The following is a 16,753-nucleotide window of genomic DNA, read 5'->3' as shown; positions in this document are numbered from 1 at the left end:
AAACAAAAACAGCACCAGAACAAACAACAGAATCTGTTTTTTTGAGGGGGTTTGGTTTAACTGCCTTCATGGCAATCTCTTCAGACCGGAGCATAGCTCTTGCGACAGACCTGAGACCCGGTGAAAATGCCCTGTATTCTATAGATTTTGTGAAATCCCATTCCCAGTTCAGAACTATACAGAATTGTTGCTGTGAAAGTCTTAGTACAATTAACAATGACCAACCAATCCTGTTATTGTTAAAGCATTGATCACTGAGCACCTCATTACAAATTGAGTAACAAAATATTTTCACTTAATTATCAAGAATTTGCAAAGTCAGAGTCTGTACAAATGTGGAAATATTCTTATTTCAGAAAACACAGGAACTGTAGGTGACAGTATCTCTGATTTATTCAGAACTTTTAAACAGTTTAAATACTCAGTTTAAATGAGTTATCCTTTCACGGACATATTTTGGGGTTTTCTTTCGCAATGGTCATAATGTATAACATTTCAGTTGGGTCATTTGATGAAATCAAGGCACATTACGATGTACCAAAATCCCATTATCATGTTTACAAAATCACTTTCTCACTGACCAGTCAATGCTGTAATATGTGACTATTTTCATAAATCAAGGAAAGGCATCAGGAAATTAGCTTCCACTAAATAAAACTACTCCATATAAAAACATGTAACCATCCTCTTTAGTTTTGTTTGAACCAAAGGACGTGACCCTCCATTAACTCTGCACTCGCTGTTTCCCCACGAGATATGCTGGACAGCATGACTATCAGCTGTTGTAGTTAATAATCTTTGACCTTCAGCTACTGAACACAAAATATTTTTGCTGTGTCAATTGCACTTAATAATTGCAAAATTCTTCGTGCATTAATGAACTCCCCTCATGTTTTGGAACAGAATGATAAGCATCAGTACCATTTCAGCTGTGCTAGTTAGGGAAGAAGGAAACAGAGTTAAGTGTTTGTTTCCAGGTCCTATGCTTGAAAGCCAGAGTGGTAACTTACAGAGAGCACAATGGGAAAATAAAATAACTAATTTATAATAATTATAGACAAGACAAAGAATGACAAGATACTTACTGAGAAAATTCAAGTAGTTAATTTGACCTCAACACTAACAAAGATATTTCCAAGTACAGCTCTCCCAGGTATGTAGTAATTAAAGAATGTTAATTGTAATGAGAACATCTATTAAAAAATAATGTACTATTTCACCATGATTTTAAAAAAGGTGTAGTTTAAAAGCTCCATTTTCTAACTGTATTCCCTTTCAGCACAAAACCTAGAAAAAGTTCAACATGGCCCCGAATAAAACAGGTTATATTCATTTTACAGAAATCACACACTCAGTAGATCAAAGATCCTTGAAGCCAATTAATTTATTGTTGCTCTTTTAGGGACACTGTAAGAAACAACAATTATTTTCAACTATGTTTCTTATCAAATTTTACTATCATATCAGATTTTACTAGAATACTAGTAAATATTCTAAATGATATTTTTATATATTATGTCTACAAAGAATGAGACATTCACCATATATTGGGGAAGAAAGAAACAGGAGTTATGGCAGATGAAATATGTCCATGTTTTTCATCATTTATTTTCAGTGTAGAATGAGTGACTGGAAAATAGTAGGTGCTTAATAAGTATGTGATGATTGTATAAGAAAAAGATTAAGACAATATATTAAGTCTTGTGAGAACAACTGTACAGATCTACAAATACAAATAAGTATGCCGAAAGAATGGAGATAAATGGGGACACTTTCGGTGAAAATTTAAAAATTAGATAGAGTTTTTCGGGCTGCTGGGTGTTCAGTTGGTTAAGCATCTGACTCTTGGTTTCGCCTCAGGTCATGATACCACGGTTGGTGAGTTCGAGCCCCACATCGGACTCTGTGCTGACAATGCAGAACCTGCTTGGGACTCTCTCTCTCCCTCTTTCTCTGCTCCTCACATTCTCACTTGGTCTCTCTCTCAAAATAAATAAACTTAAAATTTTTTTAAAAATGTAAGAATTGGGGTTTTAAATAAGAAATTAGAATTTCAGACTCCTTTAAAAATAGTATTATTCATTGTGTGGAGAAGTGTGTTCAGGAACCAAGTTAAATTGAATTGACAATGTAAGGACACGACAAATATTTATCAGGGAAAAAAAATGAGGGGTGCCTGGGTGGCTCAGTCAGTTAAGCGTCCAACTTTGGCTCAGGTCATGATCTCCCAGTTTATGAGTTCAAGCCCTGCATCAGGCTCTGTGCTGACAGCCCAGAGCCTGGAGCCTGCTTCAGATTCCAGTCACTCATTCTACACTGAAAATAAATGATGAAAAACATGGACATATTTCATCTGCCATAACCCCCTTTTCTTCCCTTTCCAATATAGGGTGAATAACTCATTCTTTGTAGACATACTATATGAAAATATGGTCATTTAGAATATTTGCTAGTACTCTAGTAAAACCTGATATGATAGTATAATTTGATAGGAAACATAGTTGAAAATAATTGTTGTTTCTTAGTGTCCCTAAAATAGCAACAATAAATTAATTGGCTTCAAGGATCTTTTATCTACTGAATGTGATTTCTATAAAATCAATATAACCTGTTTTATTCAGATTCTGTGTCTCCTCCTCTCTGCCCTCCCATGCTCATGCTCTGTCTCTTAATAATAAATAAATGTTATTTTTTTTAAAAAAAGAGAAAAAATGAATCCTGATTATGGAGGGCTTAGAATACTTTATTTCAAAAGACAATCTAGAAGAAGGAAGGTAAAGAGAAAAGAAAGGAGGGAAGGAAGAAAGGAAAAAGAAAGTCACTACAGAATAAAGCTTAGTATTTCAACAAATGAAAAAGCAGTGAATGTGCTCATAATATAAAGCCACACAATCTTGTAATAAAATTTGCATTTATATTTAGCAAAGTACTGCAATGAGAAGGGATTCTAAAGATTTTTCCTGTAAGAATTTGTTAGTTCTCTGTTAAAATGCACAACTTTTTTAGAGGAACACTCAGTGTGTATCCAATTATCATCTTATTACTTATTCTTACCCATATTCTATTCACACATATTTAATTTTTGCTTTTTCAGGACCAAAATTCTTAGGCCTGTTATATCTTCTAGTTCTTGAATGGGGAAAATATTCTGGAAATGGAAAACAATCACATTATTAATAGATTTATAAATTACTGAAAACTAGAATGTCCTAGCAGGACAAGAAGTAGATCAAGGAGAATAATCTTAGTAATAAGGAGATGTGTTTATTCAGTGATCATTTTTCAGTTGTCATTATCTCTCTGCAAATGTAACAATTTTCAATAGCGATATTTCACAAGTACCTCTTTCTGTCAAGGGGGCTGTATTTACACTCACTATAGGAACTTCACTAGCAAACCATGAATCTCACCTTCCTTTTCTCTACTTCTCACTTATACAAAGTCAACTGTGGATGCAGGCAAGTCTGTAGGGCAGCTCTCTCAATGCAAAGTTCCAACTTAGCTCTTGCTTCCCTAATTGCTAGTTGAGATGACAGCTGAAGAAAAACTGGAGTGTAAAAGCCCAGTAATTAACTCCTTCCACATAGAAGTGATTGTCCCCCATGGGTCAAATTCCATTTGGTAAATAAAGTCAGGGGCCAGCTAAAGTCAGTGTTGTTGAAACTACAATCTTCCTTTGTTCCTAGGAAGCAGGGGGGTGTGTGGGGGGGTGATAGTTGTTAGTCAATTGCAACAATGTCCTCAAAAGAATTGTGTGATTCTTTCCTTCAAAAGAAATTACATACAAGGTGCCCTGTGTAACCAAAACTTCAAACAGAACAAGAAGAATTAGACCGGAAAAAAGATGCCTAAAGAGAAACCACTGCATGAACTAGGCAGAGAAAAGCGAGATCAGAGAAATACAAATCAAAATCACAATGAGATATGACCTCACACCAGACAGAATGGCTAGTGTGAAAATGCACACACACACACACACACACACACACACACTCAAACGAAATCATGAGTGTTGGCAAAGATGTGGAGGAAAGGAAACTCTTGTGCACCATTGGTGGGAATGCAAATTGGTACAGTCCCTATAGAAAACAGTAAGGAAGTTCCTCAAAAAGTAAAAAATAGAACCACCATACGATCCTGCAATTCCACTTCTGGATATTTATCTGAAAAAAAGGAAAAAAAAAAACCTCAGAAATGCTAATTCCAAAAGATATACGCACCCCATGTTCACTGCAGCATTATTTACAACAAACAAAAGCTAGAAGTAACCAAAGTGTCCATCCGCGCAAGAACAAACAAAATGTGCTACATGCAGGCACATGCATGGACTGGAGTATTATTCAGCCATGAAAAAGAAAGAAATCCTGCCAATTATGACAACATAGATAAACCTTGAGGGTATTATGCTAAGCAAAATAACTGAGACAGAAAAAGACAAATGCTACGTGATGTGACTTATGTGCAGTCTTAAAACAGCAAGTAAACAAACAAACATGAACTCATAGATACAGAGAACAGATCAGTGGTTGCCACAGGTAGGTGGGGGAGAGGGTTGGCCAAATGGAGGAGGGGGTCAAAAGGTACAAATCTCAGTTATAACACAAATGAGTCCTGAGGATATAAAGTACACCATGGGGACTACAGATGACAATATCGTATGTTTGAAAGTTGCTGAGAATAAATCTTAAAGGTTCTTATCACACATACAAAAAATTCTAAGTGTGTGATGATGTATGTTAACTACACTTAATATGGTGAATCATTTTGCAAATACATTGTAAAATTTAGTAAAGGGAAACCCCATTAAAGTGGTCTTGGGATGCTAGAAGGGGAGGTTGAAGGGGGAGATCTACTACTCAATTTAATTACACAAGAGGGGCACGTAGGCGGCTCAGTAGGTTAAGCCTCTGACCTCGGCTCGGGTCATGATCTCATGGTTTGTGAGTTTGAGCCCCATGTCAGGCTCTGTGCTGACAGCTCAGGGCCTGAAGCCTGTTTCAGATTCTGTGTCTCCCCCTCTCTCTCTACCCCTTCCCCACCCTCTCTCTCTCAAAAATAAGTAAACATTAAAAAAAAATTACAGAAGAATTGTCCATTACAGACCCAACAAAAGAATCCTCAAGGGGAAAGAATCATCAATTATAGGACCCAACAGGAAAAGATGTACACTGTATCTTCTATAAGAAACTGACCACTTCACCAACTCAGCCAATGAGAAAAGGTCATCACCCTGAACTCTTGATTTTCTCCAAAGGATTTTTGTTCAGAACAACCCCTCCCAACTTCCCCCTTCTTCTCCATAAAAAAATGTTCCCCTCTTTTGTTTGTTGGACTTGCCTATGGTTTTGCATAGCTTGCTCGTCCTAGATTGCAATCTCTGATATTCCCAAATTAACCCTCCTTTTGCTGGTAAAATAATTGGCAGTTTTAACTTTTGAGTTAACTATGCATATGTCATATCACTATACTGTTCTTCTAAAACTAATAAAACATTATATGTCAAATATATTTCAATTTTAAAAAATGTTAAAGCAATATGAACAAAAGCAATAATGGAAATTTATTTTAGGCTTCAGTGGTTATTCAAAAACATAGTAAACAAAAATTTTGTTTCTCTGCAACAAAACTTCCACAATTGTGTTATAGGAAGTTCTGGAAACTATAAGTAACCAAATAACTGATGAAGTTACCCCACAAAGGTCACTATTACTATCCCAACTGCTTTCATGGGAACTTCAAAATTGCGACTAATACAGAATACTACACTAGCAAATTTTCTTAAATTTCTTATCTGAACATCTTCAGCTCCAATGGAGTTATCATTTAATGGGATACGTGGATTAGAGAAGAATGTTGTATCAAGAAAAAATATTGTAAAGAATAATAAGAATATCATATAAAGTCCTTTGTAGACAGGGTTTTGTTGTGTCTGTAGCTATATATATATACTGCTTAGAACAGGGTCTGGCATATATTAGATCACTAAATAAATGTTTATTAAATGAAAAACTTGAATGAAAATAAAACCTCAGTTAATCAGCTTCAATATAAAAGAATCCCAAATACCTAAGGATAAAATTTTGAAATTTCAGGGATTATTAGGCCTCCGAGCCTGCTGCCACATGTCAGATAAACATCTTGTATTACCCAGAAATATAAGTGAGAATACCAATAGTTTGTTGACATTTTACTCATGTTAAAACATGTTATTATCATGAAGAGGGAAGTGAAAGATCACATCTTTTTCCATGTACATTCTGGATAAGCTCTAGTGGTAGACATTTTAATCCATATTGCTTTTTTATTATTCCTATACACTAGAACAGAGTAAAAACAGACTGATTAAATACAATAAGCTACTAAACATTAAAATATAACTTACATGGAAACTGCATTTAGATGTGGAACCATAGCCTTATCAAGTTAGGTAGAAGCCCCATTTTCCTAACTGCTTTATGGGGAATCTAAACATAAAGGTGCGTTTGGATGCCAACGTAAGGAATCACCGGCTATGCTGTGCTCAATCAGCTTGGTGAAGCTGGGAAGAGGTTTCGCAGATTCCCCTTCCAGATGCTACTGATGAGAACCGACTAGAACCACAATTTGGAAGACACGGGTGAAGAAGCAACCATAATTGTCAAAGCCCATTGTGGACAGATATTCGATGAGCAGACCCAGAGGCGAACAAGGGGGCCCAGCTGGTCCTCACCATGCTGAATTCCTCCATTAGCTCTTATTCTTGATGGCTGGCCACAAGGATGAACAGCGACCTCAAGCCTACGCACGCCTATTTTCTTAGCTACAGACCCACAGAGGCAGTTGTTCGCTGGGACTACAGCTCCCCAAAGACCCCTACGGGAGCACCTCATCATGACCCACCTCCTCAGTGGTCCTACTGCTTGGATTCCCCAATTTCCTTGCCAACTGTGACTGACCCACCCCCACTAGTGCTTCAGTCTGAAGGGGTAGAGGCGTCTTCTCTCTGAACCTCAATACTCCCCTTCCAGACTCTCAATTCCCCAGCTCACCATCAACTGTGTAAATTCATGCTAAAAATTAATCCCTTGTTCCCATGAAATTTAGAGTCAATTCTGCTTTCATGACTAAAGCCTGATTTAGTACACTGACTCAACAGTTTATCAATATGGAAACAATAGTAACAATACCTTCCATTAAAGGCAGTGCTATATAGAATGAATACTTGTGTCCTTCAGATTCCTATGTTAAAATCCTAACCCTCTATGTGTTGGTATTAAGAGGTGGGGCCTTTGAGGGATGATAGGGTCGTAAGGGTGGAGCCCTCATGAACGGGATTAGTGCCCTTCTAATGAAGATCCCAGAGAGCTCTCTCCCCTCTTACACCATGTGAGGACAGCAAGAAGACCACTGTCCATGAATCAGGAAGTATGGCCTTTACCAAACACTGAACCTTCCAGCACCTGGACTTGGACATCCTCGCCTCTGGAACTGTGAAAAATAAATGTTTGGGATTAAGCCACCTAATTAATGGAATTATCTTATGGTAGCCCAAACAGACTAAGACAGGCATGTCAAGGAGAATTTGCTTCAAGGTCAATAGTCATTTCATTAAATGTATATTTTAGCCTTTTATGGAATTTTTCTATTTAAAGTTTAGGGGGTTGTGGTGGTTGTTTTTATGTTAACATAACATAATGCTGTTCACCAAATGTATTTGGTGGTTTTTTATTGGTTTTATTTTTTCTAATTCTTTATTCTAAATCCAAGTTAGTTAACAATGATTTCAGGAGTAGAATTTAGTGATTCATCACTTACATATAACACCCAGTGCTCATCCCAACAAGAGTCCTCCTCAATGCCCATAATCCATTTAGCCCATCCCTCCCCCCCCCCACCCAACACCCCTCCAGCAACCCTCAAGTTTGTTCTCTGTATTTAAGAAGTCTCTTACGGTTTGCCTCCCTCTCTGTTTTTATCTTATTTTTCCTTCCCTTCCCCTATGTTGATCTGTTTTGTTTTTTAAATTCCCCATGAGTAAAATCATATGATATTTATCTGTCTCTGGCTTATTTTGCTTGGCATAATTTACTCTAGTTCCATCCACGTTGTTGCAAATGGCAAGATTTCTTTATTCTTTATTTTATTTTCTTGGTGTGTCCTAGACTGTTTGTAACAAATTAGAAAAATAAGTAGAGGGGTGCCTGGGTGACTCAGTTGGTTAAACGTCTGACTTCGGCTCAGGTCATGATCTCACGGTTTGTGTGTTTGAGCCCCACGTCAGGTTCTATGCTGACAACTCAGAGCCTGGAGCCTGCTTCAGATTCTGTGTCTCCCTCTCTCTCTGCCCCTCCTCCACTCATGTTCTCTCTCTCTTGTTCTCAAAAATAAATAAACATTTTTTAATTTAACGAAAAATTACGTCAGTAAATATTATATTGATATATTTGTAAATGGAAAATATTTACAATTCATATAAATGCATATAATTCTTATACTTCATAAACATCATTTAAATTTTACTTCTGTCTCTCCCTCCCTCCCCACCCATTGCTCTCTCTCTCTGGATGTATGTGTGTATATATGTAAATGTTTCTATGTCTAGTTTACATTTGAAACAACTTATTCCACAAGGAATTTACAAACTCCACTTAGTAACAACCACGTGGACATATAAGTAGACACTTGTTTGCACACCCACACATTGACCTTGGTTTGTAAGTGGCTGAACACTCAAAAGTGTAAAGAGTAAAGTACATGAAGTACATGAATATCAGATGGAAAAAAACAGCAAATCAAGGTCATTTTTACCTTGTTTATCCTCCTTGAAAAGGAGGCTTCAGAAAAAAACAGGTTAAAACTCTGATTTCAGTTCATCAAGTGCAACTGAGACCACAAAATGAAAGTTACACACAAGCCAGAACACAGAAAATGCCACTCAGGTTTCATTTCCAAGTTCTAAGATCCAGCAACATTTCTCTCATTATAAATGAATATGTAAGATTATTTATAATATTCTTTCTCCTTAAAGTGAATATGTGTGCTCACTCATGAGTGAATGTATGGTCATATAACACACAAAAGTCACGTAACCAATCTGGAGTGATTTGGTCATTCATTTATTTATATACACAAAATCTATTTATGTATATGGCAAGCATTTACTATGTGCTAGTCTGCCAGACACTAGTCTTATCTCCTGAGATACAGATCAGCACATAAGATGTAAAGATCCCTGTTCTCCAAGTGCTTTAAGAAAGAGAAAGTAGCAATAAATAATAATCACGATGTGGAAAATGAACAATGTAAAAGAGGATAAAGCCGGTTTTGTTGTCTGAGGGTTTTGTGCAATTGGCACTACTATTGAAAGCGTGGTAAGGACAGACCTCGTAGAGAAGGGCAACTTGCACAAAGACACCTGTGGGCAGCTAGCCTAATAGGCATCCGGTAGGCAGAATTCCAGCCAGAGGGAATGGCTAGCGAAGGTGTGACTTAGCCTGGTCAATTTCAGGAAAGGCCAGGAGAGAGCTGTGTGAGCAGAATGAGACAAGGGAAGAAGGTAGGGAGAACGGATCAGAAATAAAATGAGGCAGCACAGATCACACAGACCCTTGGCATTTCCTCTTGAGGTAAATGGACAGCCATCAGTTGATTTTGAACACAGTTGGAACATGATCGAACATATTTTCAAAGGAAAGCCCCTGCTTTTGAGGCTCATCTTTGGAGGGCTAGAAGAATTTTCACCACTAGAATCATGGTGATAACAGTGAATCTGCTGGGATTGGTAAGATTCTACATATGCTTTGGAAGTAGAGAGGATTTCCTGGCAGATGAGATGTTCAATGTGAAAGAAATAGAGGATGTGAGAGAGTCTGAGAAATTTTAACTTGAATGAAAGAAAGCATGGAGTTTATCAACGTACATGGTAAAAGCTCAGACTGGAATATATATTTGTCAGTGAAGACTGCGAGTTCATTTTGGACATGTGAATTTGAGAGGTCCTTTGGGAACCCAAGTATATCATGTGCCAAGAAAGCAGTTGGGGAGAGGAGATTAGATTTTGGGAGATCTGAGCTATAGATGTATATCTGGGAGTTGTCAACATATGGTGTTTAAATCTATGAACTTGGATTAGATTACTCTCTGTGTGGGTGTAGATAGATAGGAGAAAATGAAAGCTGCCTCAGTATTAAGGGGAGAAGAGAAGATACCAGCAAATAAAACTGAGAAGAGACGGCTAGAGATCAAGGATAAAACCAAAGGTGTGTGGGCATCTGAGAATTCAAGTTTCAAAGGTTGTTTAGGAAAGAGAAATTAACTGGGTCAAATAATCATTGACTAAATTAAGGACAGAGAATAATCTTCTATGTGTTCAGGTTTCTATGAATTGATATGAGTCTGAAGAATACATAGGAAACCGCTAGTGTGAGCTATTATCCCTGGGAAGTGAGACAACAGGTGAGCAGGAAGGAAGAGGAAGATTTCAGTTCAACATACTCAGCAATAATTGACTTTCTTCCCCATGGGTGTGGATCACACTTATAATGAAATATGAAAATATGCCTAAACTAGAAAAATAATAACCATCTAGGTGACAAAATAAATTAGATAACAACTGATGAAAATATCAAAGAGGTTAAACTTGAAAAGTAAAAAAAAAAAGAAAAAAGAAAAATACAAATCCTCAAAAGAACATCCATGGAACCATAACGGAATCTCAAACTCTAGTCAATCATTGCTTGGATTGAACATTACCTCCAGATGACTTCTTTCAAAATGTAAACATGTCACCTCAGATGGACAATGTGTAATAGGTAATTTCAAAAGTATTTTAAGTGGCAGATGGCTCAAATTATTAAACATACATAGATAGCTAAGAAAAAGCTGTATGGAACGTAAGAGAAATAACTACTCTGTAACTCTGTGAATGGGGAAGATTGGTTGGAGAGTCAAGAGGAGGGCTCTCCAATCCAACACAGGCTGTCAATGAAGGACACAGGCTGTCAATGAAGGACACAGCCCGCAACAGTTTTTCCCAAGAAGTACTGTAATGCCACTGACCACTGTGGAGACTTATACTAGCTAGAGACCAGAGCCAGGTCAAGTAAATAACCTGGAATCAAGTATGAACCAAGGATCCATTGCCTCTCCAGGCCAAAGGTACATGGTAAATCAGATATAAGGCAAGAGATCTCTAGAGTGGTGAGTTACAAGGTCAGCGGTTGCCCTAAAACTGTAGATGAAATCTCGGAATAAAACCAGAAGTGCTGGGGTGCCTGGGTGGCTCAGTCGGTTAAGCATCAAGACTTTGGCTCAGGTCATGATCTCTCGGTTAGTGAGTTCGAGCCCCACATCAAACTCTCTGCTGACAGCTTGGTGCCTGCTTCAGATTCTGGGTCTTCCTTTCTCTCGCCCCCCCCCCCCCACATTCATTCTCTCTCTCGCTCTCTCTCTCTCTCTCTACTAAACATTTTTTTTCAATATATGAAATTTATCATCAAATTGGTTTCCATACAACACCCAGTGCTCATCCCAAAAGGTGCCCTCCTCAATACCCATCACCCACCCTCCCCTCCCTCCCACCCCCCATCAACCCTCTGTTTGTTCTCAGTTTTTAAGAGTCTCTTATGCTTTGGCTCTCTCCCACTCTAACCTCTTTTTTTTTTCTTCCCCTCCCCCATGGGTTTCTGTTAAGTTTCTCAGGATCCTCATAAGAGTGAAAACATATGGTATCTGTCTTTCTTTGTATGGCTTATTTCACTTAGCATAACACTCTCCAGTTCCATCCACTTTGCTACAAAGGGCCATATTTCATTATTTCTCATTGCCACGTAGTACTCCATTGTGTATATAAACCACAATTTCTTTATCCATTCATCAGTTGATGGACATTTAGGCTCTTTCCATAATTTGGCTATTGTTGAGAGTGCTGTTATAAACATTGGGATACAAGTGCCCCTATGCATCAGTACTCTTGTATCCCTTGGGTAAATTCCTAGCGGTGCTACTGCTGGGTCATAGGGTAGGTCTATTTTTAATTTTTTACCCACTGTTTTCCAGAGTGGGTAAAATGAACAAATCAGGAGACTATAGATGCTGGAGAGGATGTGGAGAAACGGGAACCCTCTTGCACTGTTGGTGGGAATGCAAACTAGTAAATAAACATTTTAAAAATGTTTAAAAAATAAAAATGGAAAGTGCTAAACTACCAGCATTTTTTTAGTATGGGACCAGATAAATCTGGTTGAAAATATCTTGAGAACTAAATGATGGGGAATAGAGACTATGAGAGGTCTCTATATTTTTGTAATTAGTCATCAAAACACTCAAATTGACTTGTCAAGATAAAATCTTCTGATACAGTTTAATAAAATGAATTTTAATAATGAGTAATAAACCAAAGGTAAAGTAAAAAAAATGTCTTCATTCATTTTGTAATGTTTTTACATTCCTTTAAGTTCTCTCAGAGACAGGCAGGTATATTTTTGTTTGTTTGTTTTTGTAAAGAGAATTTTGGCACTATCTCTGCAGGCTAAACTTATTCTCTTACTTTCATGGAGTTTAAAAAACTTACCTTGGCATTAAAAAATGTAAGAGTAAATGCATTTACAAAAATTGGTTAAGTAACCATTAATGAAAATATCTTGGCTTCTGTGTTTAAGTTATTAGTCATAGCTTTGTGACTAGAAAGCAGAATATAATAATTTTTCAGGGTAGTTCTCTGTGAATCCACAATGCTGGGGAAGTTTTCCCAAGTCTATTTGTAAAAACACTCATAATTTACTAGTTCTCCATGGTGACATGAACTAATGGACCATCTTTAAATAAATTCACTTAGAGATCCAGAATATGGCACAATGCTCTCTTTTTCTGTAGTACTGTAAAATTAGCATCAAACACAGAAGAAGTCACCATTCTTCACCTCCCCCATGGTTGTCATCTCTGTACCGTAAATCACAGAGCAAGAATAAATGAAGTTGTTTTTCTCCTGTCATTCATATTTCATATAGCTTTCTCTATAGTGTAGAAGTATTTCATTTTTAGGAAGGATTAATGCCAAAGGGTTTATTGCCTTCTATCAGAAACATTTAGCTAGCTTTAGAGATGTTACTGACGAAGTTGCTTTTAACATTTGTGTCTGTGTGCACACATGCATACACTGTGATAAACATGCAATGTGAGGGCATCACAAAAACGCTTTAAAATACATTTAAAATATATTTCCAGTGAATTTCCCTTAACTTTCAAGATTTCTTAGCACGGACATGTGCCTGTAAAAAGGAAGCAATCACCATGGCTGGCATTATAAAACAGATCTTTGGCTCCTTGATACAACCTTTATAATTGATGTAACTTTTTTTTTTTACTGTTAAATTGAATCAGTTAAAGACTGATTCAATGTCCCACTTTTGTCTCTCCGTATGTCTGTCTGCATACCTATGTGTATGTGGAAAAGGGAGCAAGTAGATGGTAGACATGAATGTAATTTTAGGGATGCTTAATTGAGGATGGGGAGAAACATAGAGAAAGTCCGGGTTTCTTTTCAAGAAAATACCAAGATGAACTCTTGAATAAGCAGCTGATATTGTCATGATGAAACTGACCCTTAGTTGAAATTTCATACTCTTGGCAAAAATAATTCATCTGCAGTTGTAAGTCATAATGCTTCATGGACTTGCACATTAAGATTTCCTGTAATGACTTGGAAATCCACAGGAACAAGGGAAGGGGTCTAACCCATTATTTGGTTGTGATAACATGACCCACATGAATGTTAGGGGATAATGGGCAACTTAGCTCACTGCAAATCAAACAGCTCCATGATCCATCATTAACCTAAGTGAGCCTTCGTTTATTGAAGTAGCCCTCTAAATGAATAGGTCACAGCCTATATAAAAGCTCAGAGATTTGTTAATGTTCCAAGGACTTAGAGTCTATTAGATCAGACGGCCTGAGCATGTACAAAATTATAGGTGCTTTGGTAACATGCTTTAGCGTATATATAAATATTTTAAAGAATATTCTTTGAAACTTGGTTTAAACAGGGCACGCTGCATTTGTGACATTATCCTGCACAAATGTGGATATGTGTCAAGTTGAAAAGGAAAAGAAAGGACTCTGTAGAGAGATACTCCACAAGAGGAAATAAGTTTCCACTCTAAACCGACTTTCATAATGCAATTAACTCCATTAGGGAGAATGGAATTTTGAATACTGTTCAAATTAAGGCAGTGCAGTTAGAAGCAGCAGCAATTGAGGAAGAATTAGCAATGCCCTTCTGAAGGGAGCTACTGAATTAAACCTTGGAGGGCTTTAAGATTAAGCCATTTAATTGTTACTTTAGGAGCTCTGGACTCTGCATAGACACGAGTCCAGGTGTTAATGCTGATTCTCCTCTGTTCTCTCCAGATAACAAAACTGCATCTCAGAGCCAATTAAGACAAATCCTTAAAGGCCTTTCCCCCCTTTTTTAGTGCATTCTGGGAGGTTTATTTTAATTGTGGACACCATGGGGAATCAGGGACATTATACGTAGTGATACAGTATTGAATCTTGAGTTGAAAAGATAACTAGTACTTGTCCAAATTATTCTGTATTAACTTTAAAACCATTTTTTTTTTGGTCGGCTGACACTCAAATTCTATTCTTTTATTCCCTTAATAATCTTAACAGAACACGGTTTCCGTACTGAATACGAACAAACGGCAAGCCTAGCAATTATTACACTTACAAGCCAAGTTATATGCATAATACATTACTATAAAAATTCACATAATTCACAAGTATGTCTCCCTCTCCTCCCTAAAGATTACCACTCTTATCGTCATGTAAATCGTCAAACTCCTCCTAGATGCATGTGTATGCTTAAGTAAATTTATGTACCCATATCCATTCTTTCATTCATTCATTCATTCATTCATTCATTCACCGAAACACTAATGGAGGGCTCCTACGTGCTAAGCACTACTGTATGGCTTCCCTCCTGTGGTCTCCATTTCTTTAGGAAGACAGACGATGTAACACAGTATCATGTAAGCTGAAACAGGTCCTATTTAAAGAAAATTAAATATGGATAAAGGTAAAGATAATTCTGAGAAAGGAAATGCTATTTATAGACCGTAATTAGAAAATGTAGCTCTGAAGTAAGAATATTTAAACCGAGATCTACATAAAGAAAAGGATGAATTGGGTGACTGCAAAGTCCCTGTGGCAGGGATGAACTCAGCATAATGAGAAAGAAAACGGAGGGGTTACACCAGATATTGCCTTTAAAACACAGGAAGTAGTTAGTGATATTGGCTGTCTGTACATTGAATTGGGGTCAGGGGAGGAGATAAAAGTAGAAGCAGAAAGACTAGTTAGGAGGCTGCGACGATAGTGGTTGTATCGAAGGCGACTGGTAGAGATGGCGGTGACTGGATTAAAGATGTACTTAGGCAATAAGGCCATGAAGCCAGCAGATCTAATACTGGCACTGTTCAGGGCGAGAAGAGAGGAAGGCAAGGTCTCGGGGTTGACTCTAATTCTTAAGAAATTAGATGAATAATTATATAATTTACTGAGATGAAGTAGATTAGGAAAATGAAAATATTTAGTTGTGGTGATAAGGAGCAGAAATGAAAAGCTTGGTTTCAAACAAGTTATGTTTAACAGGACTGATACATGTTGCTACGGACTGCATGTGTTTCCCTGAAGGGCGGGGCATACAGGCTGAATTGCTAACTCCCAATATGATGGTATTTGGAGGTGGGGCCAATGGGAAGTAATTAGGGTGAGATGAGGCCATAAAGGTGGGATCCTCATGATGGGATAACTGCCCTTATAAGAAGGGAGAACACAGAGCCTGCTCCCATGCTCTGTAGCAACATCAAGAAGTCATATGAAGACACAGTGAAAAGAAAGCCATCCACAAGCCAGGAAGAAAGCTGTTGTGGTAGGGTCCCCTTCCTAAGGGAAGGAAAAAACAAACAAACAAACAAAAAGAACCTGAAGGCAACCAGGTTATACACATATGTGACAACATCCCTCAGGACCTTGTAACATGAAACCTCTTCATCAGACTCCATGTTTGTATGTTATCATATATGGGAGACAAAGAAATGGAAAATATATTTTAAAAAACTACACCACATGGCATTCGGGGATCAGTTCTTCCGGTAGGAACCCAACTGAGCAGTGCAGGCAGGAATAAATTGCTTCCTGGAAAGAAAAGCCTCAGGGTCACGACTCTATGCGAGAATCCATCTACACTTTCACCAGGAACCCAATCAGCCAGCACCTCAATTTTGGACTTCTAGCCTCCTGAGTGGTGAGAAAATAAGTTTCTGCTGCTTAAGCCACCCAGGCTGTGGTATTTATTTCTGGCAGCCCAGCCAGCCTAATACAGATGTGCAAGTGGAAACACTGGGGAGGCATCTGGAGATTAAAGTCTGAATTATCAGAACAAAGATTGGAGACAAAGACATACATTTGGAAATGGGCTTTCAAATGGCATTAGAACCTGTACTACAGGATGGCATTACCTGTTCAGTAAGTTTCTAGGTATGTGAGCAGGACCTAAGACTGGGCCCAGAGATACTCTTGACAGTTTCTATTTATAGGTGTAAAGACAGAGAACTCGGCAGAGGAGAATGAGAAAAAGGAGCCCGTGAGAAAAGAATAAAATCAGAAGACAATGACAAGCACATGGAAATATTTCTGCAGAAAATAATCCAAGTATTAGAACTGCTAGGTTTTGAATTTTGATGGATGCTGCCTAATTTCCCTGCAAAAAGAT

The sequence above is a fragment of the Lynx canadensis genome, chromosome A1 (assembly GCF_007474595.2).
Source record: "Lynx canadensis isolate LIC74 chromosome A1, mLynCan4.pri.v2, whole genome shotgun sequence".
NCBI classification, from domain to species: Eukaryota; Metazoa; Chordata; class Mammalia; order Carnivora; family Felidae; genus Lynx; species Lynx canadensis.
This window is presented reverse-complemented; position numbering follows the sequence as displayed.